This window comes from Leopardus geoffroyi, chromosome A2 (genome assembly GCF_018350155.1).
Source record: "Leopardus geoffroyi isolate Oge1 chromosome A2, O.geoffroyi_Oge1_pat1.0, whole genome shotgun sequence".
NCBI classification, from domain to species: domain Eukaryota; kingdom Metazoa; phylum Chordata; class Mammalia; order Carnivora; family Felidae; genus Leopardus; species Leopardus geoffroyi.
Window position 1 is genome coordinate 3713313 of NC_059331.1, and position 21625 is coordinate 3734937.

Here is a 21625-nt window from a genome sequence, read left to right on the forward strand (position 1 = left end):
CGAGGTGGCTCGGCGTGTCCTTGGGCATGTCCTCACCGTTCCGTGCGTGCTTCCTAACTTTGGGACACGGTGGGTGTCCCAGGCCCGTCCTGTGCTCTCCCTGCCCCTCCTCTGGGGTCGACCACTTCTCCAGGGAGCCTTGTTCTTCTTGTGGACAGTGCCGTTCAGAAACCAAGAGCTGGGTGTTTCCTGTGCTCATTGTCAATGGGGTGTCTGTGCTTCTCGGCCCTCTCGTTGGCCAAAGCTGGGAATAATTAGCCATGTGCGTGTATTGGCATTCCTATGATATGTATGTGTATATCACACACACAGACGTTTCTGCTTCGGGCATACGCACATATCCACGCCGGTGCCCGGGGGTTCACGTTGAGATTTCCAGGCCCAGTGCCCCCCCACAGGCTCCTTGCTGTCTTCTGCGTTCCTATGTTATAACCCCCTCTCTGTCAGCAAGAACTCAGCCTCATCACCAGCTGTGAAAGAAGCCTGTGGAGTGGAAGTTAATAATTTGTTGGATCTTTTATTTCCAAGGCATATGGTTGCAAAATTGTGGTTTTTTGAAAATGTTTATTTGTTTATTTTGAGAGGGAGAGAGAGAGCACGAGTGGGGAGGATCAGAGAGAGAGAGGGAGAGAGAGAGAAAATCCCAAGCAGGCTCTGCACCGTCAGCACAGAGCCTGACGCGGGGCACGAACCCACAAACCGCGAGATTATGACCTGAGCTGAAGTCGGACACTTAACCCACTGAGCCACCCAGGCGCCCCTTAAATTTTTTTTTTTAATGTTTGTTTATTTTTGAGAGAGAGAGAGACAGACAGACAGACAGACATAGTGCAAGCTAGGGAGGGGCAGAGAGAGAGGGAGACACAGAATCTGAAGCAGGCTCCAGGCTCCGAGCTGTCAGCACAGAGCCAGACGCGGGGCTCGAACCCACGAACCGCGAGATCGTGACCTGAGCCGAAACCAATAGTTGGACGTTTAACTGACTGAACCACCCAGGCACCCCCAAAATTGTGTTTAAAAGTGGCCTGGGTTAGTCTTCCTTTTTTCTTTACTGTGGTTCTATTATTTACCTGAAATCTGGCTTGTATTTATTTGTAGTATTTGTTAGAGAATTCCTCCCCCTCCCCAACTCCTGTTGATTTCATTCATTCATTCACTCATTCATTCATCCAGGAGGCGGGACATTAGCAGGACTGTGCAGAAAGACGTCTGGAGACAGATGCCACCCCTCCTTGCAGGGAATGATCTCAGTCGTCTCCGGCTTATCCTTCCACTGCCCCTCAAAAGAGCAGACGTGTGTGTCGTCTCCTGTCCCCACCTTTTTCACGTTAAGTGTGGCACAGTAAACTTGAACTCTGCGCTTTCCACTGAAGGGCGTATCCTGGAAGCCTCTTCACCTGGCCGTGGCGACGTCCTCTTCTGCGCAGCCGCGTGGTGTCCACCGTGGGGCGCGGCACGGTTATTTCAGCCTCCCCTGTGTCTGGGCGTTTGGGTTGTTTCCAGTGTCTTACAGTTGTAAACGGCGCTGCAGCGAAAGCCCTGGCGTGTAGGTACTTTTGTCTTCGTGGGAGAGCATCTTCGGGGTGAATTTCTAGCAGCGAGATCGCTGGGCCAGCAGTGAAGCGTAGATGTGTTTCGTCAGCTTCTGCCCAGTTCGCTTCCAGAGGGTGGTATGGGTTTACTCCCCGATATCGGCCCTGTGGGATGACAGATCTGGTCCCCCCAGCCTTACCAGCAGGATGTGCTGTGTGGTTTCAATTAGCATTTCGGGAATGATGAGGGAGGCTGAGCAGTATTTAATATGTCAGAGACCATTTTTACATCTTTTCTGTGAACTGCCTGTTCATACTTTTAACCCCTTTTCAAAATTTTTTAAATTTTTATTTATTTATTTTTAATGTTTGTTTATTTCCGAGACAGAGGGAGACAGAGCATGAGTGGGGGAGGGGCAGAGAGAGAGGGAGACACAGAATCCGAAGCAGGCTCCGGGCTCCGAGCTGTCAGCACGGAGCCCGACACGAGTCTCGAACTCGTAAAGTGTGAGATCATGTCCGAGCCGAAGTCGGATGCTCGACCAGCTGAGCCACCCAGGTGTACCTTTTCCACCCCTTTTTAAACTTTTTTTTTAACGTTTATTTATTTTTGGGACAGAGAGAGACAGAGCATGAACGGGGGAGGGGCAGAGAGAGAGGGAGACACAGAATCGGAAACAGGCTCCAGGCTCTGAGCCATCAGCCCAGAGCCTGACGCGGGGCTCGAACTCGCGGACCGCGAGATCGTGACCTGGCTGAAGTCGGACGCTTAACCGACTGCGCCACCCAGGCGCCCCTCCACCCCTTTTTAAATGGGATTTCTTGCTTTTCCTCCCTTGTAAAACTCTCACATACGTTACGGAGGTTAGCCATGAGCCCTTTGTGGTATTTTTATAAATATTTGTTCTGAGTTTCACCAATTGCATTTTGACTTTTTATTTTTTTTATTAAAAAAATTTTTTTTAACGTTTATTTATTTTTGAGAGAGAGAGACAGAGCGTGAGCAGGGGAGGGGCAGAGAGAGAGCGGGAGACACAGAATCGGAAGCAGGCTCCAGGCTCCCAGCTGTCAGCACAGAGCCTGACACGGGGCTCGAACTCACAAACCGTGAGATCATGACCTGAGCCAAAAAGTTGGACGCTTAACTGACTGAGTCCCTCAGGTGCCCCTTTTTAATTAAAAAAAAAAAAAAATTTAATGTTTATTTATTTTTGAGAGAGACAGAGACGAAATGTGAGTGGGTTAGGGGCACAGAGAGAGCACGCGTTTTGACCTTTTAATGGGGTTTTTTTTGTTTTTGTTTATTTGCCCTGAAGCAGTATGTGTGTTTTGAAATAATTTTTGATACAGTAGAGTTTATGGATCTTTCTTTTTCTATCGTGTCTGGATTTGGAGTCCTAATTGGAGAGGCTTTTCGGTGCTGAGTTGGAGGGGGACTCTGCGTGTTTTTTTCCAGCACTCGTGTGGTCACCTGCTCTTCATGCAGACCCCTCATCCATTGGGATGTACGGTCTGACTGCCTTTTCCTAAAGGGCTGCCCAGTTGACCCGGCACCGTTGATTGAAAGTCCATCCTTACCCAGAGCTTCGAGATGTTACTCTTGTCTCCCTCCCTGATCTGTGGCCCCTAGCCGCCGGAGGAGGTCACCGTTGAGAAAGACACGTACGAGCACGCTCGCTCCTTTCCAACATGTGAAGTGCGTGCCGTGGGTCCCGCAGAACAGGGCCGATCACCTCCAGGCATCTCACAGCTCGGGGCACCAGGCCAGAAACTTCCCAGGCCCTGGCGCTCCCTCAGAAGTCTGTACTTAGCAACCCCCCCCCCCACCGCCCCCCCCAGGTGCCAAGGTGTTGGCCGCCTTTCATGCTCCAGACCCTGCAGAGGAGGGTCCTGTAGAGGCGTCTGGGCGGACGGGGAGGCCGTGTGTCCTGAACGTAAAGGCAGCTGGCTGGTAGGAGGTGGGCGTTTTCTAAAAAAGAGGTGTGGGGGCGCCTGGGTGGCGCAGTCGGTTAAGCGTCCGACTTCAGCCAGGTCACGATCTCGCGGTCCGTGAGTTCGAGCCCCGCGTCGGGCTCTGGGCTGATGGCTCAGAGCCTGGAGCCTGTTTCCGATTCTGTGTCTCCCTCTCTCTCTGCCCCTCCCCCCGTTCATGCTCTGTCTCTGTCCCCAAAATAAATAAACGTTGAAAAAAAAATAAATAAAAATAAAAAAGAGGTGTGGCCAGGTTCCCCTTCAGAGACACCCCGCGTGGCCACCGGGAGCACAGGTCGGTGAGGGTGTCTTGCCACCCCACATGTCATCAGATCTGCCCGCTTTCCCCGAGGGAGCCTCTGTTTTCCTTTTTTTAAAGTTTATTTTGAGAGAGAGCGAGAGCGCATGGGAGAGGGGCAGAGAGAGGGAGAGAGAGAGTCCCAAGCAGGCTCGAGCCTGATTGTCAGCACAGAGCCTGACTCGGGGCTCGAACCCCAGACAGCGAGATCATGCCCTGAGCCGAAATCAAGAGTTGGATGCTTTTTGTTTTTTTGGAAATAAATACTATTTTGTAAAAATGTTTATTTTTGAGAGAGAGAGCACAAGCAGGGAAGGGGCAGAGAGAAGTGGGGGCAGAGATCCAGCACTGACAGCAGAAAGCCCAATGTGGAGCTCGAACCCACAAATCATGAGATTATGACCTGAGCTGAAGTTGATGCTTAAAAACGACTGAGCCACCCAGGTGCCCCAGGCTGAGTGAGCCCGTAACAAGTGCCATTTGTAGAGGGCTTACAGTGTGCCAGGGACTCCTTTAAGTGCTTATGTCGGTTGCCTTATTTAAGCCCCCACAACTGCACGAGTAAGGCATTAACATGGTGACCCCACTTTACAGATGAGGAAACTGAGGCCCAGTTGGGAACTTGCCCCAGCTCACATGACTGGAGCTTGACCCAGGCCTCTGGAGCCTGTGGTTGTCCCCACGACACCACCATGCTCTCCAGGGAGAAAGTTTGTGAAAACAGGGGACATGGTGTGAAAAGTGTCATCATTTCAGGAACAGGCCCCGACTGCCCTGTTACCACTTTCTCTGGGGTTTTGGCCTCCTTTTTCCTCCCTTGCTCTGCGGCTGTGGTGTTGGTGTTGCGTCTAGAAACCATTGCCTAATCCGTGGTCACAAAGGTTAATTTGTGTGTCGTCTTCTAAGCGTTTTATAGATTGAGTTCTTGCGTTTCGACCTAGGATCCATTTTGAGGTGAGTTTTGCGTGTGGTGTGAGGTAGGGGTTCACCTTCATTCTTTCTCGCACGGGCGTCCAGTTGTTGAAAAGAGTGCTCTTTCCCCTTCGACTGGTCTTGCAGCTCCTGGAAAGTCAGCTGGCTTTACAAGTGCAGATTTATTTCCGGGGGCGGCTGGGTGTCTCAGTCGGTTGAGTGCCTGCCTCTCGACGGCTCAGGTCACGATCTCGCGGTTTATGCGATCAAGCCCCCATCGGGCTCTGGGCTGACCGCCCGGAGCCTGCTTTGGATCCTCTGTCCCCCTCTCTCTCTGCCCCTCCCCTGCTCATGCTCGAGCGCTCTCTCTCTCTCGCACAAGAAATAACCAATTAAGACACAAGTGTGGATTTATTTCTGGACTGTCGATCTCTGTGTCCGTCCTCGTGCTGGTGCCACGCTGTCTAGTTTACTGTAAGTTTTGTCATCCTGAGTTGTGTCTGCTGTTGGGGGTGGGCAGTAAGGAAGGTAATGTGGTTCTTACGTCTGCACGTAACGAGACCAGACCCTTCTTCGTCGGGATCCACACAGCCTGGGGCGCCCGCCACGTCCCTGACTGAGCCATCACGACGTCCACAGTTGGGTTTCCGTGTCCCTCAGGATATGGAGGGTTTGGCGCGAGGCTGTGAGTAAGAGGGTCTTTGGCCAGTATGGGAAGATCGATGAGACGTGTCGCTTCCTGGCCTCTTGCAGACAGGAAGGAGCTGAAACTTGGGTTCGGCAGGCTGGGTCTTCCGTGGGTCCTGAAACTAGCCTGCAGTGTGGCGTCAGCTTGCTTTTCTTCGCTTATCGGTCTGGATCTTTTTACAGCCAGTCTCTTCTTCCAGCTGAAACCTGCTGTGCAGCGAGCTTCAGAGGACAGAGGTAAAGGTTGGCTTTTTTTTTTTTTTTTTTTTTTTTTTTTGAGTTTTGATTTGGAAACAATTTTAGACGGATTGAAATGTTACAAAGACAGCATCGAGAGTTCTCAGGTACTTTTCAGCCACCTCCCCGCTGCTAGCATGGAACATAACTGCAGAATAACCCAAACGAAGCAGGCAGCACAGAGCAAGAGTATTTACCAAACCACAGCCTTTATTTAGATTCCGCCAGCTGTCACACGCGTGTCCCCGTTCTGCCCCAGAGCCCCACCCGGGACCCTGTATTGCGTTTAGCCATCACACCTCCGGCTCTTCGGGGCTGGGACCGTGTCCGTCTTTGCTGATCTCTTGTGACCTCGATGCTTTTGGAGAACGCTGGTCGGGGATCCTGCGGGACGTCCCTCAACTTGCCTCGTGCCCGGTGTTCTCTGGGGTTCGGATGCAGGTCACGCAGTGTGGGACACGCTGAGTTCTCTGTGCCGCCAGCCGCTGTGTCTCTCTGCCGGTGGGTGACGTCAGCCCCCGTCCCACGGTTACGGTGGTGCCGCCGCCCGGGAGTCTGCAGGGAAAGGTGCTGCTTTTCCCTTCGGGACTTTGAGACTGTGCAGATGCCTTGTGCCCGTCCGTTGCGGCACCTGCTGGGCATCTCCCTGCGCTGGTTTTTACTGTGACTTCGTCTCACTCTGGCTGCTTCTCCATCTGTGAATTGGAATTCTTTTGTGGAAGAGGGCGGCCCCTTCTGCCTCATTTATGGTATGTTTTGAATTTTGCACCAGTGAAGATTTAGGAGCATTTATTCTGCCCTGCGCGTTGTAGTCCGGCACCGTCGCCATTCTGTCGCCTCAGTTGCCCTTGGCTTTGGCCATTGGGCGCTCCTCGACTGGGGTCCTGTGTCCTTCCTTCGTGACCACACCCTCTAGGGAGGGTTGCCTTCCTTCCTGCTCCTCCGAGGTGCTCGAGATGCTCTCTCGGCTCACCTTGTATATTTCCTGCCTCAGCCCCGGAATAGGACACCTCTCCACGTTGGAGGATGGTATTTGAGAACGGTGAGCTGGGTGTCGGGGGGTGTCGGGGCCTCTCCTGTCAGTCGACAGAGCTTGGAAATGGGAATCCGAACCCACGCATGCCTCCGTGCACGCCTGTGTTTATTTCTGCGTCCATCTGTCTGTATATGTACGTTGTTCACAAAGCCGGAGTTCATACTGATCTGACGGTAGTGTGTTCAGGTCGGTGGACCTTCTGAGGCTTTGGGGGTCTCCCTGCCTTGTGAGGGTCACGAATAGCCCCTGTAGGCTTGGGTGGAGAGCAGAGGATGCTAGGCCCCTTTTGAGGGCCACCTGGGGCTGTGGCCGTGGACGAGCAGGCAGAGTTGGGCATCTGGTCCTCCTGGCCAGGTAGCTGAATGAGTAGGTGAGGGCTCCCTTCCCATCTGGCCCGGAGGCTGCCCAGTCAGCACTCCACCTCTCAAAACCCGGGCCCAGCTCCAGGGCACGAATGGGCAGTGTGGTCTGGTGTGGGCCAGCCCTCCAGACCTACCCTGAGGGTCAGCCCTGGACAACTGAGAGCTGGTAGGACCAGGGGACTCAGGGGTTCCTTACCCAGCCAAGCAGGGGGTTCCCCAGAGAGGCCACCAGGTGGTGGCAGTCCCTAATGCCTCAGCCTTGAGGTGCAGCTGGCTCTTTCCCTGTTTCCTGCTGCTGCTGCTTCCTGGCCCCGCCTGCCTGCCCTTTGCGGGGGGGGGGGGGGTTGAAGCGAACACCACCCAGCCTGCTGCTTCAGCCTCCGCGTGCCCGCAGTCAGAGTAACAGCCTCTTCCAGTGGTCACATTGTGCCTTTTTGAAGGAGGGATGGTCAGACGGTGCCTTTTAGGGACATCGATGTCTGAGGTCTCTCAGGTTGCCACTGCAGGCTCTTACCTTGTTGCAACCGGACTCCCCTCCCGGGTTCTATTCTTAGCGCCCCAGATTTCCCGGGGCCCACAGTGAGGTCAGCGGCTGGGCCGGGCCAGCCTGGGCAACAGGAAGCATCAAACCCAGCCTGCCTTGCCCGGGCCTTTCTGTTTTGTTTTTCTTTAAAAACGTTACTTAGACTTTATTTTGTTAAAGCATCTTGCTGGGACAGAGAAATCGAGAGTGCTCCCCGCACCCCACACGGTCTCCCCACTGGGAACTCCTCTCAGGCTGGAACATTTGTTGTAGTTAATGAACCAATGTTGATACATTCTTAGTAAGTAAAGTCCGCACTCTGTTCAGCTCCATGCTCCATGACAGTTTCGAGAGGCCCGGGCAGGGGTTTTCTAGAAGGCCCTTCCTTGGGTGCATCTGCGGCTTTTCTCATGGTGAGACTGGGGCGATGGGTTTAGGGAGGAGGACCCCCCCCCCCGAGTGAAGCACCCTCCCCCTGACACCACCCCGGGGGTGCGTGCTGTCACCGCGGTGTTGGCCTTGGTCCCCCGGCTGAGGTGGGCTGTCCGGCGTCTCCACTGTAAGCTCACTCCCTTCCCTGTTCCCATGCTGTTCTGTTTGGGAGGCTGTCACTGTGCCCAGCCCACGCTTCAGGGCCCTGAGGCCAGGCTCTGGCATCCCAGCACCTCCAGGGTGGCTGCTGGCCAGCCGTGTGGGGGCGGGGGGGGGGGGTAGGGGACGCGGTCCCTGAAGGAGCAGTGGAGGCGGGTGGTCCCGGCCCCTTGGTCACTGTGGACATGGGTCAGGGTGGACAGAGGCTGTCTTTGGGCTGTGGCCACAGAACTGGGGCCCGACCCCGGCCTCCCAGCTCAGGGGTCAATGCCGTTGTCCCCCGGAGCAGGAGGGTAGTAGGACCCATGGTCTTGGTGGCCCGGCAGCGCTGGGTCTGTCCAGCTGAGAACCACGGGCCCTGGTGGTCTCTACCTTTCAGACCACGTGCTGGTGGGTGTGGCCCATGCCCAGCGTGGGAACAGCCCGTGCAGAGACCGTCACGAGCGAGGAGGGAGACACGTGATCCCCTCGACACAGGAGCAAAAAAGCCCGAGGCCAGCAGCTCGCGGCCTAGAGTCTGCTCGGTCAGTGGAAGTGAAGAGATCTCTCCACGCCCCTGAAATGCGGGAAATGCACACAGAAGCCACCGTGTGAGTGTCCCTGTGTCGCTGTAACGGGGAACCACGCTTCGTGACTGAAAACCGCACACACCGATGCCCCCGATCGGGAGGCCAGGACGCGGGCACGGGTCTCACGGGGCTGCCGCCGAGGCGTGGGCAGGGCCGGCTCCGTCCGGTGGCTCCGGCGGGAGTCCGTTCTTTGCCTGTGCGGCTTCGAGGGGCACCACCTTCCTCCTTCCCAGTGTGACGGTGCGGCCTCTGCTTCTGTTGTCGTGTCGCCTTCTCTGACCCTCCTGCTCCGCCCGTGACCCAGGGTCATCTTCCCGCCTGAAGGTCCTTAACCTGCAGAGTCCCCGCTGCTGCGGAAGGGAGCACGGCCTCAGGTTGCAGGGACGAGGGCTTGAGGGCGTGGACATCCTGGGAGCTGCGCTCTGCCAGCCACACCTCCAGGGAGGGGTCCTCAGACTTGAGCCTTGCCTCCCGCAGGTGCTAGCGGGGCTGTGGAGGGGGAGGCAGCTGCGCGGGGCGCAGGCGCAGGCCGGGGAGGCCTCGGGAGTTTATTTACCTTGCCCAGAAGAGGGGCGCAGCCCGAGGTCGGGCAGTCCCACAGCTTGACGCTTTCAACCCGGGGGTCTGACCTGGGAAGAGACCGTGTGATCTGTTTGATGGGGTCGTGCTCAGGAATTTAAAAAACCTGACAAAAATAAGAGAAAAACGTGGGAGCATCCGGGAGAGCTGAAAGCCCGGGTTGTCCACGGTGCCGGGGCTACCCCGAAGGTTGGGAGTCTTGTCCTGTGTCCACTCAATAGTGTTGGGGTGTCTCTGTGCCCAGCGGTGCATTCACTGGCTCGGACCCTGCCCTCCGAGGGTCTTGGCCCTGTACAGCCCCTGCTCTGTCCTCTGCCTGTGCTCTCCGCCTGCCGGGGGTGTCATCACTGGTCGCCAGACATACGTGTTGTCCCTGTGACTCTCCTCCTTGGAGGGGTGCCTTTCTGACTGGGGGGCTTTGGAGGAGGCAGAACTTCTTATAAACCTCTGAGGAGCTGCCTGAATCTTAAGGTTTCCAGAAGCTCCTTTGGTTTAATTTGATTGTCTCATGGAGCCCTCACTTCGTCAGCTACTGATTTTTAGGGGCTGAGCCTAAAACGGGCAGTTGTTGCAGGACTTCAATGGGGAAAGTGCTTCTAGCTATGATTTTACTGTTCTTGCAAATTGGCAAGGATTTGGAAATGTCTGGGTAAAGGCAGTAGCCTTGGGCTACACGCAGCTGTTAGGAGTAGAGTCTGGAATTGAGATTTAAGCATGCAATCCGTTTAGTTCATCGTGCTTTTATTTTATGCACCGTAGGAACCGTCACCCTTGCCGGGACCTGATAGAAACCCCTGCCAGCTACGGGGCACCTGTCCTCCGCGGCCTTGGCTCTCCAGTACGACCGGGACTTTGAAGTAAGTGCTCGGGCCCTAGGCCCAGGTGGCCACAGGAGAGCGAGGCACTGAAGGCCGCGGCTCCCCCCGGGGCAGCCCGTCGGGCCTGCACGCACGCTGCTGGGAGAAGGCGGCTGCTGTTTGGCCCTGAGTTCAGGGGTGTCCGGGGCCCGGGAGCCTTTGCACAGAGGAGCCCAGAACCCTCGGGGTGGTTCTGCTGGCCGCTCCTCCTCTAGTCCGGCGCTCACGTTTGGGCTCCCGTCCTTCGGCGTCCGAGTGACAGTGCTGTGCCTCGCCATGGCGCATTTCGGGGGACGCGGGCATCGCCCCGCTTGAGCTGCCCCATCTGCGTCGTGTGGATCAGGACCTGGCTCGTCCAGGGGCACATTCACCCCAAACCACGCCCTGCAGGAAATGGTGACCAGTCACAGTGGAGAAGTGGGGAGGGGGGCTCTAAAAATGGAGAATTACTTTAAAATACCTTTTTTTAAATGTTTATTTATTTTTTTTGGCGGGGGGGAAGGACAGAGAGAAAAGGAGAGAGAGAATCTGTGCTGTCCGTGCAGAGCCCGACGTGAGGCTCAAAACTCCCCAACCGCAAGATCACGCTCTGAGCTGAAATCGAGAGTCGGGTGCCTACCTGACTGAGCCACCCAGGTGCCCCTTAAAATGCCGTTTTTAGAAAAAAACGTTTCTTTATTTACTTTGAGAGAGAGTGTGCACATACCTACATGTGTGAGAGACAGAGGGAGAGAGAGAATCCCAAGCGGGCTCCTCACTGTCAGCACAGAGCCGGACATGGGGCTCGATCCCACAAACTGTGAGCTCATGAGCTGAACCGAAATCAATAGTCAGATGCCTAACGACAGAGCTACCCAGGTGCCCCTTTAAAATACCTTTTGGGCTGTTTTATACCTAGGTGGCTCCGTCGGTTAAGTGTCCAACTTCGACACAGGTCACGATCTCACCGTTTGTGGGTTCGAGCCCCACGTCGGGCTCTGTGCCGACAGCTCGGAGCCTGGAGCCTGCTTCTGAGTCTGTGTCTCCCTCTCTCTCTACCCCTCCCCCACTCACACTGTCTGTCTGTCTGTCTCTCTCCTCCCCCTCTCTCAAAAAATACATAAACATTAAAAAATTACAAATACAATACGATAAAATACCTTGAAAAGAATCGCGTTGCCCAGCTGCTGCGGGTGTTCACTCCGGGCATTCTGCCTCCTCCTGTACTTTTCTAATAAACCCGGGACAGAGGGTTTTAAAGAGGTGGCCTCAGATGGTGGGCCAATGGTGGGCTCGTAAGAGATTGAACAACCTCATCACCTCCCGGCTCACATCTACAGAGCGGGTGTGGCCTGTGAGGGGTGACCGGCGACAGGGGGTTGGCCAGTATGGGGCGAACAGTCCTGTGTGCTCCTGGCCATCCCACGGTGGCTTTCCCTGGTGCCCCGAGAATGGCTCCCTCGTGTTCAGTGTTGGGCTCCCAGGCCGTGTAGCTAATTGGGCCAAGCATGGGCTGGAGTGTGGCTTTTTCTGCTCTGTCATGATTTAGGAAATCAGGGAGGTGGGCAGTGGAACTCAGGTCCCCCGTAGGAGAGGGGAAGAAAAGGTTTTGTTGCTTAAGGGGTGGACTTCAGGCATCTGGGGGTGGGGTCAGCTAACTGGTCGGTGGACCGATCTGGCCCTCTGCCTGTTTTTGCCAGTAAAGTTTTATCGGCACACAGAGTGCGGCGTGCCTGGACAGATCGCCTCTGTCGGCTCGAGCTCGAGGATGGAGAATGGGGAGCTCGAGAATGGAGAGTCGAGCTCGAGAATGTAGGTGGGAATATTTACCGTGTGATCCTGTACAGAAAAGGTGTGTCGGCTTTGGTCTGGGTTAGTTTGCCGCTTGCCGGGGCCGGATGGGCCAGGCCTTTGTGGACGAGTTTGGAAACGATCTGCTCTGTGTCTCCGAAGGCATTGCTTTTACTCTTAAAGCTTGTGCTTTGTCGGAAGACGGCCAGATCTCCAAAACGTGGCCATCTCTTTGTACCCAGATCAGTGTGGCATGTTCTGTGTGCGTACCTCGTTCCGTGCGGTTAGATTAACCTTTAGTGGTCCCTCGCTGCGGTCATCCTGACCTGCCCTCTCCCTCGATCAGCCCATTTTGTAGCTGAAGAAACTGAGCGCCACGACTGAAAAGGTTCTCTGGCGGAGGGGGAGACGTGAATTTAGACTTCTGGTTCCTTCTTCCAAAAGGCCTGGGGCGTTCAGGGAGATTAGAATCCTTGAGAGAAAGCAGACCAGTTCCCTGTGGTCTGGCAGGTCCCCAGCAGGCTGCCTTGGGCTTTGCAAAAATTCGTCCTTAGGGAGACAGAATTCACATACCGTAAGTGTCACCCTTTAAAGCGTACGATACGGTGATTTTTATTTAAATTTTTAAATTTTATTATATATTTTTATTTATTTATTTAAAAAAAAATTTTTTTTTTTCAACGTTTATTTCTTTTTGGGACAGAGAGAGAGCATGAACGGGGGAGGGGCAGAGAGAGAGGGAGACACAGAATCGGAAACAGGTTCCAGGCTCTGAGCCATCAGCCCAGAACCTGACGCGGGGCTCGAACTCCCGGACCGCGAGATCGTGACCTGGCTGAAGTCGGACGCTCAACCGACTGCGCCACCCAGGCGCCCCTATTATATATTTTTAAATGTTACTTATTTTTGAGAGAGAGTACAAGTGGGGGAGTGGCTGAGAGAAGGGGCGACTCAGCATCCGAAGCAGGCTCCAGGCTCTGAGCCATCAGCACAGAGCCTGACGCGGGGCTCCAACCCTTGAGGCCTGAGATCATGACCTGAGCAGAAGTCGGACACTTAACCGCCTGAGCCACCCAGGCGCCCCAGTACAGTGATTTTTTAGTATGTATGCAGAGCTATGCAACCATCTGATTCTAGGGCGTTTTATCCCCCCAGAAAGAAACCCCTCCTATAATGTAAACCCGTGCGTGAAGCAGTCACTGTCCCTCCCCCTCCCCTGGCCCCCACGAGCCCCCTTCCTGTCCCTGGATGGGCCCGTTCTGGACGTCTTACCCACGCAGACTCACACCCCGCGTGGCCTCTCGTGTCTGGTTCCCTCCCTGAGCGTCGCGTGTCCGGGGTCCGTCCTTGGGGCGGCGGGGGGCGCCTCGCTCTGGCTCCTGGCTGATCCCGTTCCCACGCGTGGGGGACACACCGTGTGTAGCTGTTCATCGGTTGATGGGTATTTTGGTTCTTTCCCCTTTGGGGGTGTTACGAACGATGCTGCTGTGAACGTTCACTACAGGTTTCTGTGCCGACGTGTGTTTTGTTTTTCTTGGGTGGACACCGGGCGTGGGGTTGCTGGGTCACGTGGTCCCAGCCCTTGCGTCACCTTTTCAGTTACTGCCACGATGCATTCCACAGTGGCCGTGCCACTTCCCGTCCCCCCCCCCCCCCCCCCCCGCCCCAGCCGTGCGCGAGAGCTCCTCTTGGGACAGCCGCCACCATACCCGGGCCCGCTAGCGCCACCGTGAACTTGCAGGCCGAGGTTGTCGGGGTGGGGGTCGCCTGCACGGCCCCTGCCGCTGGCTGTCCCTGGGGATCTTAACCCTGCAGCGTAAGGGCGGCTTTTTCTGCTCCGTGGCCCCGGGCCGCTGTCCACGTCTGCTTAGGTTCAGGGACAACAGGGCCTGCGGACCACCGTTGGTAGCCCGGTCCCGTTTCCGACGTTCTAGAAACTGCTCCTGTCTGGGTGAACGTAGGCGGATGTGCTGGTCTTCCCGAGATGTGCCCCACAGCAGAAAGCGCCCAGGCTGGAGGGACGCGGGGACTGTTTCTTTCTTTGCGCGATGGACTTTTCACACGGCACCTGAGTGGCCTGAGTTGTGCCTCCCGAAGGCGCACGCGGCCCGCTCGCGGGAGCCTGGCAGTGCGTGTGCTCCCCCGCGTGGTAAGAGGGACTTGCTTGGCAGACGGGGTTACCTGAAGGCCCCCGAGATGGGAGATGTTACTGGATTATCTGGGGTCCCGGTGCCAACACCAGGGTCGTTGTACGAGGGCGGCCGGAGGGCCGGAGGCAGGGCCGTGGGCGGACCCCGTGCCTCTGGCTGTGAGGGTGGAGGACGGGTCGCCGGCCAGGGATGCGCTGCCCCCGGAAGCGGGAAAAGGCAGGAACTCCAGAGGGGACGCCCCGGCCTGGCGTCCTGCCTCTGGGAGGCGCTCTGCCTGCTCGGTCCCCTTCTGTCTCTGTGGCCATCTCGGACGGGCCGGTTCTGTGGCACCGAGGCCGATCGAGTCTGGCATCCTCTGTGGAGTCCGCGTCGTCCCGGGCTGTGCCCAGCACTTCTGCCCGCTGTCCGCCCTGGTCAGCCGTCCTCCTGGGCCCCATGCTCCCGCCGGCCAGTGCCCTCCTGCTGCTTGGAGGCCCGCACGTAGAGCCCTCCCCACGTGTGGTGCCGTGGGCCCGAGGGCAGGCAGGGTGAGGGTTCTGTGACACGGGGGTCGGCCGGGTCCCCAGCTTGCGGGTCTGTGAGGTCAGGGATCGTGCCCGTGCCTCGCGGAGAACCTGGGGCCTAGTTGACGCTCCCCGAGGAGGAGGAGGAGGAGGAGGATGTGGAGGACTTTCTAGTCTCTCTTCCTTGCCGGACCCTGACCACACGCACAGGCACCTGGCCCTCTCTGCAGCCGCTTGTGGGACACAGTGACACAGCACCGGGCCCACACGGGGGACCAGATGAGGGGGGTGGAGGGGGCTCGTGTGTCACCTCTGCGGTAAGTTCCCCCTCGAGTCCTGGTGACGCAGAGGCCCCTGCTGGGGCGCGATCGCGCTCCAGGGCCTGACTGCCGTCGCCCCCTTTCGGGAGCTGTCCTCTGCCAGCAGGAGCCGTGCCGAGGTGGGGGCAGGCTGGCTGGGGGTCACTGGGCGTTTCATCCGATGGCCAGACCTCCTGGCCCGGAGCCTGGCAGGGGCAGGTAGAGGTGAGGGGATGGGGGGAGAGAGGCCCCTTTGGGGCAGGGGATGGGCCTCCCCGAGAAGGACTGGGGTTCCCAGGGAACTTCCACACATCATGTTCATGGAGCCCCAGCTACTTCCCAAGACAAGGGTAGTTCAGTATTTCTCAAGGTTACATTTCCTCACAGTTAACCTTCATCGTAAGGTCACATTTGCTCAGAGGACATACTTGCGGGCATGTTACATATCACAACCTCAGAGGTGCAGATTCCCCCCATCCACATCCTGGAAAACGTCTGCCATCCGGCCTCATAACCCGTTAGGGTCAGTCTCTGAGCCCTTCAGTCAGAAAACCTGAGGCTGTGTCCTGGGCCGGAGCAATCCCCCTCTGGTTCCGGTTCGCGATTGCGCACTGGCTGTGGGGGCCCCACCCCTCACGTGTTTGTTCCCACTCTGCGGGGAGGCTTCCGGGGCTCAGTGCGCCCCTCTATCAGGATCCAGGGGGCTTCTGTCCTGGGGCTGGATTCCAGATGTGGGGACAGCCTTCTGCTCCTGACCAGGTGGCAGCTGGGGCGGGGCCGGGGGGGCGGGGGTTGCGGGCGGACGAGGGCGCCAGGCCGTGTAGGGCCCGTGGTGGCCGAGGACTCCTCGGGGTCGGCCGGTGTCTCCCCCCACAGCTCACGAGTCCCTGCGTTGAAAGACCCCCGGGTGGGGTGCCAGGCCTTCCCCGGGCCCAGGTGACCGTGACTCAGAGAATGGCCCCGACCCAAACAGGCAGCCCCGGGCAGCCCTGCCCAACGTCGCCCTCTTGCGACACATCCCTGGGCTGACGACGCTCGTTCCTCTTCCGGGTGTGGGGAGGAGCTACCTGGGGTCGCCCCCGACAGCCGGGCGCTGCCCTTACGTACTGCGATCGTTGGTCCCGGGCGGCCGGGAGGGCATCAGGCCAGGAAGGCCCGCGGCATGCGGGGTCCCGAGCGAATGACTTCAAAGACGTTAATAACTTGACGGAGATGAACTTCACGTACTCGGAATTCGCCCATGGGAGCGTGTGTCCCCGCGATGGTCGGCATAGGTGCCTCTCTGCTCTGGGCCTCACAGTGAGGACACTCTCCTTTCTGTGAGAGGTCAGGCGGGTCGCAGCCAGGGAACCCACCAGGAGGCTCGGGGCCGCCCTTCCTGTTAGGGGAAAAACCCGGTGGACAGCCCAGCTGCCTGTGGCTTCACGGTGTCGCCCTGCCTCTGCACGGGTGGCGGGGCCTGGCTCGGGTCTGGGGGGGCCCGCCGGGACGGGAGGCGGGCGCCCCCTGCCTGCTGAGCGTGCGGCCAGAAGTCGGGCTGTGCTTGGACAGGCGGAGGGGACGGGGGTTCCAGGGTGCCCCTCCTGTGAGGCGGCCGTGGCTCCCACAGCCCAGGGAGCCTCACGGGGGGTGGGGGTGTCACACGAGTGGAAGTCCTGGGGGATTCGCGGTGACTTGATTCTCTCCCACGCCTGGGAGGTCACACTTCTGGGTGAGTCTCACAGGCAGAAATCAAGGCGTCGGCAGGTGGCTCCTTCGGGAGACGTCAGGGCAGAAGTGATTTTCTTTCCTTTTTTTAAAAACTTATTTTAACGTATTTTAATTAATTAATTTTTAAGGGAACGATTCTTTTTTTTTTTTTTTTTCTTTTTTTTAACGAAAATACTTGCTGTCAAATTGCTTTCCATACAGCAACACCCAGGGCTCATCCCAACAGGTGCCCTCCTCCATGCCCACCACCCACCCTCCCCTCCCCCCAACCCCATCAACCCTCGGTTCTCTGTATTTAAGAGTCTCTTACGGTTTGCCTCCCTCCCTCTCTATTTGTACCTATTTTTTCCCCTCCCCTCCCCTCCCCCATGGTCTTCTGTCAAGTTTCTCAAGATCCACATAGAAGTGAAAACATATGGTATCTGTCCTTTCCGGACCGACTTATCTCACTCAGCATATAATACCCTCCAGTTCCATCCACGTTGCTGCAAATGGCAGGATTTCATTCTTTCTCATTGCCAAGTAGTGTTCTGTTGTATCTGTAAACCACATCTTCTTTATCCATTAGTCAGTTGATGGACATTTAGGCTCTTTGCATAATCTGGCTATTGTTGAAAGCGCTGCTATAAACTTTAATTTTTTTTAAGATTATTTATTTTTGAGAGAGAGAGGGAGAGATAGAGTGTGAGCAGGGGAGGGGCAGACAGAGAGGGAGACACAGAATTTGAAGCAGGCTCCAGGCTCCAAGCTATCAGCACAGGGCCCGACGCGGGGCTCGAACTCACGGACTGTGAGATCATGACCTGAGCCGAAGTCGGACGCTTAACCTACTGAGCCACCCAGATACCCACTGCCCACCCACCCCCACCCCCCGCCCCCGGAAGTGATTTTCTTGATCTTGTTCAGGTTCAGAGGACTGGGTGCTTTCCCTGGCGCGGGCCCTTCTTTGGATCCATGCAGCCTCTGCCCCTGCATTGTCTCTTCTCTCATGAGGATCCAGGATCATCCCCAGGTCAGGCTCTGTAGTGTCCCTTTTGTGGTGGAAGGGGACACAGTCCTGGTCCCGGGAACTAGGACGTGGCCGTTTGGGGGGCATTCTGCTGCCCACCACAATCTTACCCAAACCTCTCCCACCTGCCTCACCCCCCCACCTTCTGCCGGCCGGGCCACTGGTCTTCCCTGCCCTTGGTTCCTCCTTCCCCACCCTTGCCTCTGCCCTTGAAATCCTCCAGCCCCCTCGACTCTACTGTTGTCCCTGGCTCTGCCTTGTCTGCCGGCTTCCATGCTGGCCCCCTGCAGCCGGGCCTGACTGTAGTGCCTGTCGGGCCCAGGACGAAGTGAGACCCTTAGGCCTCTCGGTCTAAAATGGAAGAATTTCGGGCACTTGGGTGGCTCAGTCAGTTAAGCATCTGACTCTTGATCTCAGCTCGGGTCACCATGTCACCGTTTATGAGTTTGAGCCCCACATCGGGCTGATGGTGGCAGGGCCGGCTTGGGATTCTCTCTCTTCCTCTCTCTCTCTGACCCTGCCCTGCTCCCTCTCTCTCTCTCTCAATAAGTAAACTTTAAAAAAATGTAAAAGGGAATAATTTCAAGTGGGCAATGGCCGAGTGTTAAACCCGGGCCAGGGGTGACTGCCCGGGTCTTGAGCCCACGAGGCTGGCCTTGGCTGTAGTCCATTTCCCACGGCCAGAGAGGGCTTTCTCAGGATGTCAATGGGGTCTTTAACCCCTTAGTGCCCCTGCCCTAGACTCCCAGGGGCTTCCCGGTCAACCCAACGTGGCACGTGCCCCACCACGTGGCCCTCCCGGCTCGCCGTCCACTCACGCTTTCCCTGCCATCGCCAAGATTCTTCCCTCTGCCTGGAATTTTCTCTCGCCCCTGACCTCCATGTGATTTGCACCCTGATCGAATTGGACATTCGGTTTTGGCCAAACAGACCCCCGCCTCCCGGTGCTGTCCTGTCTGTCACACGCTGGCTTTGTCTTCAGAGTCCTCGCTCACCAGTCTGTGCTGTTGTCTGTCTGTCCCCGACTCGGCCACTTCCAGCTCCAGGGCCTAAAACCACCTGTTCCCCAGTCGGCCAAGGAGGATGCCCGGCGCCCGGGCCCCAGCGGCAGGCGGGTGGCCCCGGGCCGCGTCCGTGAGGGCCGTACAGAGTGAGTGGAAACATGTCAGCTTCGTGCCTTTGGAGCTGATGAGCATGAGAAGTTTTGTGTGGTTTTGTGAGCATGGAAGGGAAGCAAATCCGAAGACGGATGAAAGTCAGATCCCCTGCCTGCCCCGTGTCCCCCAGAGGAACGGCCTTCCGCGTCCCGGCACGGGAGACCGGGACAAGGGGGTCCCCATCCAGGGGCGTGCCCGGCCGCGGCCCAGGCCAGCAAGGCAGGTGTGTGAGCCCTGACGGGAAACAGCGTGAGAAGGGCCCGGCGGGCAGCGAGCGGTCGTGCTTGCCACGCCCGTTTGATTTTAACAAAGCGTCTCGAAGTGTCACCGACATCATGACCGCATCCCCAGACGAACCGCTGTTCCCTGACATCCAGCCCTTGTCCGGATTTCCGCACTGGTCCCTGGACGTCTTCCCGAAGCCTGCCTCCCCCGTCACGACACGCCGACGTCTCTGAGCCCATTGCAGTGGTTTCTCCAAGGGCAGAACTTTCCTCCCCTTTCCTTCTTGCCACCCTCCGCTCGCCTCTACTTTATTTTTAGTGGGGGGTAGTAACAGCCTTATTGAGCCGTAATTCACACATAAAGCACACCCACTTAGAGCATACAGTTCCATGGTTTCTACCGTATTCAGAGTTGTGTGACCATCACCATGCCACAATAATTCCAGAACATTCCATCGCCCCAGAAAAGAAGCCCCATCCCCATCAACAGTCACCCCACCCCCTCCACCGGCCCCCGAAACCCATTAATCTGCTCCCTGTCCGTGGAGGAGCCTGTTCTGGACGTTTCACGCGCGTGGACTCACACCCCGCGTGGCCTCTCATGTCCGGTCCCCTCCCTGAGCGTCGTGTGTTCGGGGTCCGTCCGCGGAGCACTGGGTGTCGGCGCGTCGCTCCTGCTCGCGGCCGAGGGACGTGCTGTGCGCGGGGGACACGTGCGTATCTGTGCAACGGTCAGCGGGCACTTGTGTGGTTTCCACCTTCTGGCCATTGTGAGTAACGCTGCTCTGAACACGGGTGTGTGAGTTTTTGCGTGGACACACGTTTTCCCGTCCCCTGGGCATACGTCTATGAGCAGAATTGCTGGGTCACCTAGGAAATTCTACGTGTCACTTGTTGAGGAGCCGCCGGACTGTTCCACGGCGGCTGCCCCGCTTTCCGTTCCCACCAGCCGTGTGTCGGAGTTCTGCTTTGTCCACCCCCTTGCCAACACTTGTTATCGTCCGTCCTTTTTCTCACGGCCATCCTGCTGGGGTGTAGCATGTCTCGCTGGGGTTTTGGTTTACGTTTCCCTGATGGCTAATCATGCTGAGCAGCGTTTCATGGGATCGTCGGCTGTGCGTGTATTTTCTTTGAAGAAACGTCCTTTGTGCACTTTTTTACTGGGCTGTGTCTTCTTAGTATTTCATTGTCAGCGTGCCTGCTTTTCGGCTTGGCGCCGACTTGTAAAGAGTCCACCGCTCTTTCCGGACCGTTCTGCAAGTTCCCTCAGGGTGGGCCTTCCCCCTCCCCCCCGGCCCATGTTTCCAATAAACTGGAAGGTTGGCCCAGGGCTGCTGTTCGGTGAGATTCCTTTTCCGTTTCGTAAGTACGTACACGTATGATTTTTATTTGCCTGCCTTCAAAGAACGTGTCAAGGGTACGGAGTGTTGGGATTAGAGACCGTTTTAATTTTCCTCTTTATATTTACCTACTCAAAACCTTCATTTCGAGAGGCACAAATAAGACAGAAGAAAAATCACACATAATCCACCGCCGAGCTGAATCGAGAGGACGGTGGTGGTTGGAGTAGGGCGTGCCGAAAACCCGCCTGCCGTCTCGTCATCTGCTTTTTCTGCCTCCTGGACGGGAAGCTCATCTCCGCGTCGTGATTTCCGAAGCGCCAGGGAGCTCGTGTGGGCAGGACCTGAGGCGGCCCCCGCTCTGCCCGGGGCAGGCCGGTCGCGGCGAGATGGCGGGCGTATCGCCCGGTGTCCTCTCCCACCGTCGGTGCCGGCTGGCGGACGGGGCCGGAGGCGGCCTCCGCTGGAGGGGACACAGCTGGTGGTGACCAGTGCGCCCACCCCCGCAGGCCACACGTGAGCTGGCCCGGCAGGAAGAGGAGCTGCCGGCCAGCACCGGCCAAGCCACCAGCGGGAGCTGTCGGGTGTGGGAACCCGGCCCTGCCACCTACCTGCGTGTGGCCTCGGTGAACGATGAAAAACGAGTTTAGTGTGTGGAGCGGATGGGTCACCCACGTCCGTCACGAACGGCAGGGCTGGGGACTATTGGGTGCTAATGTGCCCGCTGGCAGCCAGCCTGGGCACTGTCCACGGCGGGCTGGGGGCTCAGGACCCGCGGCCGTGGCCGGGTGGTCGTGTCCAGCGGGGGGCGGGGTTGCTTATCCGTACAAGCTGGGTGGTCAGCGGGATCCCCAGGGACTCACTGCGCCACGCGGTGGGGGTGGCAGGGCGTGGGGTGAGGGGGTGGCAGGGTGGTGGGAGACGGGTTGGGGGCGGCCGGGTAGGGGGTGGCCTGTGGGCTGAGGGCAGACAAAGGCCCATGAGCCTCAGCTGCAGCCTGTCCTCGTGGTGTTAGAGCTGGTGTCTCGGGTGAGGTCCCCGCACAGGGCAGTCTCCTCACTCTCCTGTTTTGCGGCTCCCTGCACAGCTCAGTCCGTGCCGACGTTCCAAGAGGGTCCTGTCAAGGTCTCCCCAACCCCCTCCCCCACCCCCAGGGCCATGGGCTCCCGCAGGACAGACACTCCCTGTGTTTCTGTGCAGCAACAGAAGTCGTAAGCGAACCCTGCACCGTGGCCTCTGGGCTGGAGGGGAGAGGGTGGGGGGTTGGGTGGGGATTCGGGTCCCAGGCCCTGGCTGCAGGCGACTGGGC

The 21625-nt window shown here is 57.5% G+C and overlaps 1 protein-coding gene and 1 long non-coding RNA gene across 15 annotated transcripts in view; one reads left to right on the forward strand and one right to left on the reverse strand.

Annotated features, from left to right (window-relative positions):
* The window catches only part of KDM4B (lysine demethylase 4B), a 134126-nt gene that overhangs the window by 24834 nt on the left and 87667 nt on the right, over window positions 1-21625 (forward strand). For 10 of the 14 annotated variants that reach the window (XR_006715605.1, XM_045491627.1, XM_045491629.1 and 7 more), the window contains exon 2: window positions 10057-10154. The exons of 3 other annotated variants lie outside the window; for them this stretch is intronic. The gene's annotated coding sequence lies outside the window, so the exon portion shown is untranslated. Of the gene's footprint in view, window positions 1-8495; window positions 8740-10056; window positions 10155-21625 lie in introns of those variants that run through there. One more of the 14 variants, XM_045491640.1, reaches the window with a different exon arrangement.
* Window positions 10026-14522, reverse strand: LOC123605158. The gene is made up of 3 exons (XR_006715606.1): window positions 13197-14522; window positions 11964-12317; window positions 10026-10538 (listed from the first exon to the last, which is right to left on the reverse strand). It is a non-coding gene; the product is annotated as an uncharacterized LOC123605158 (long non-coding RNA).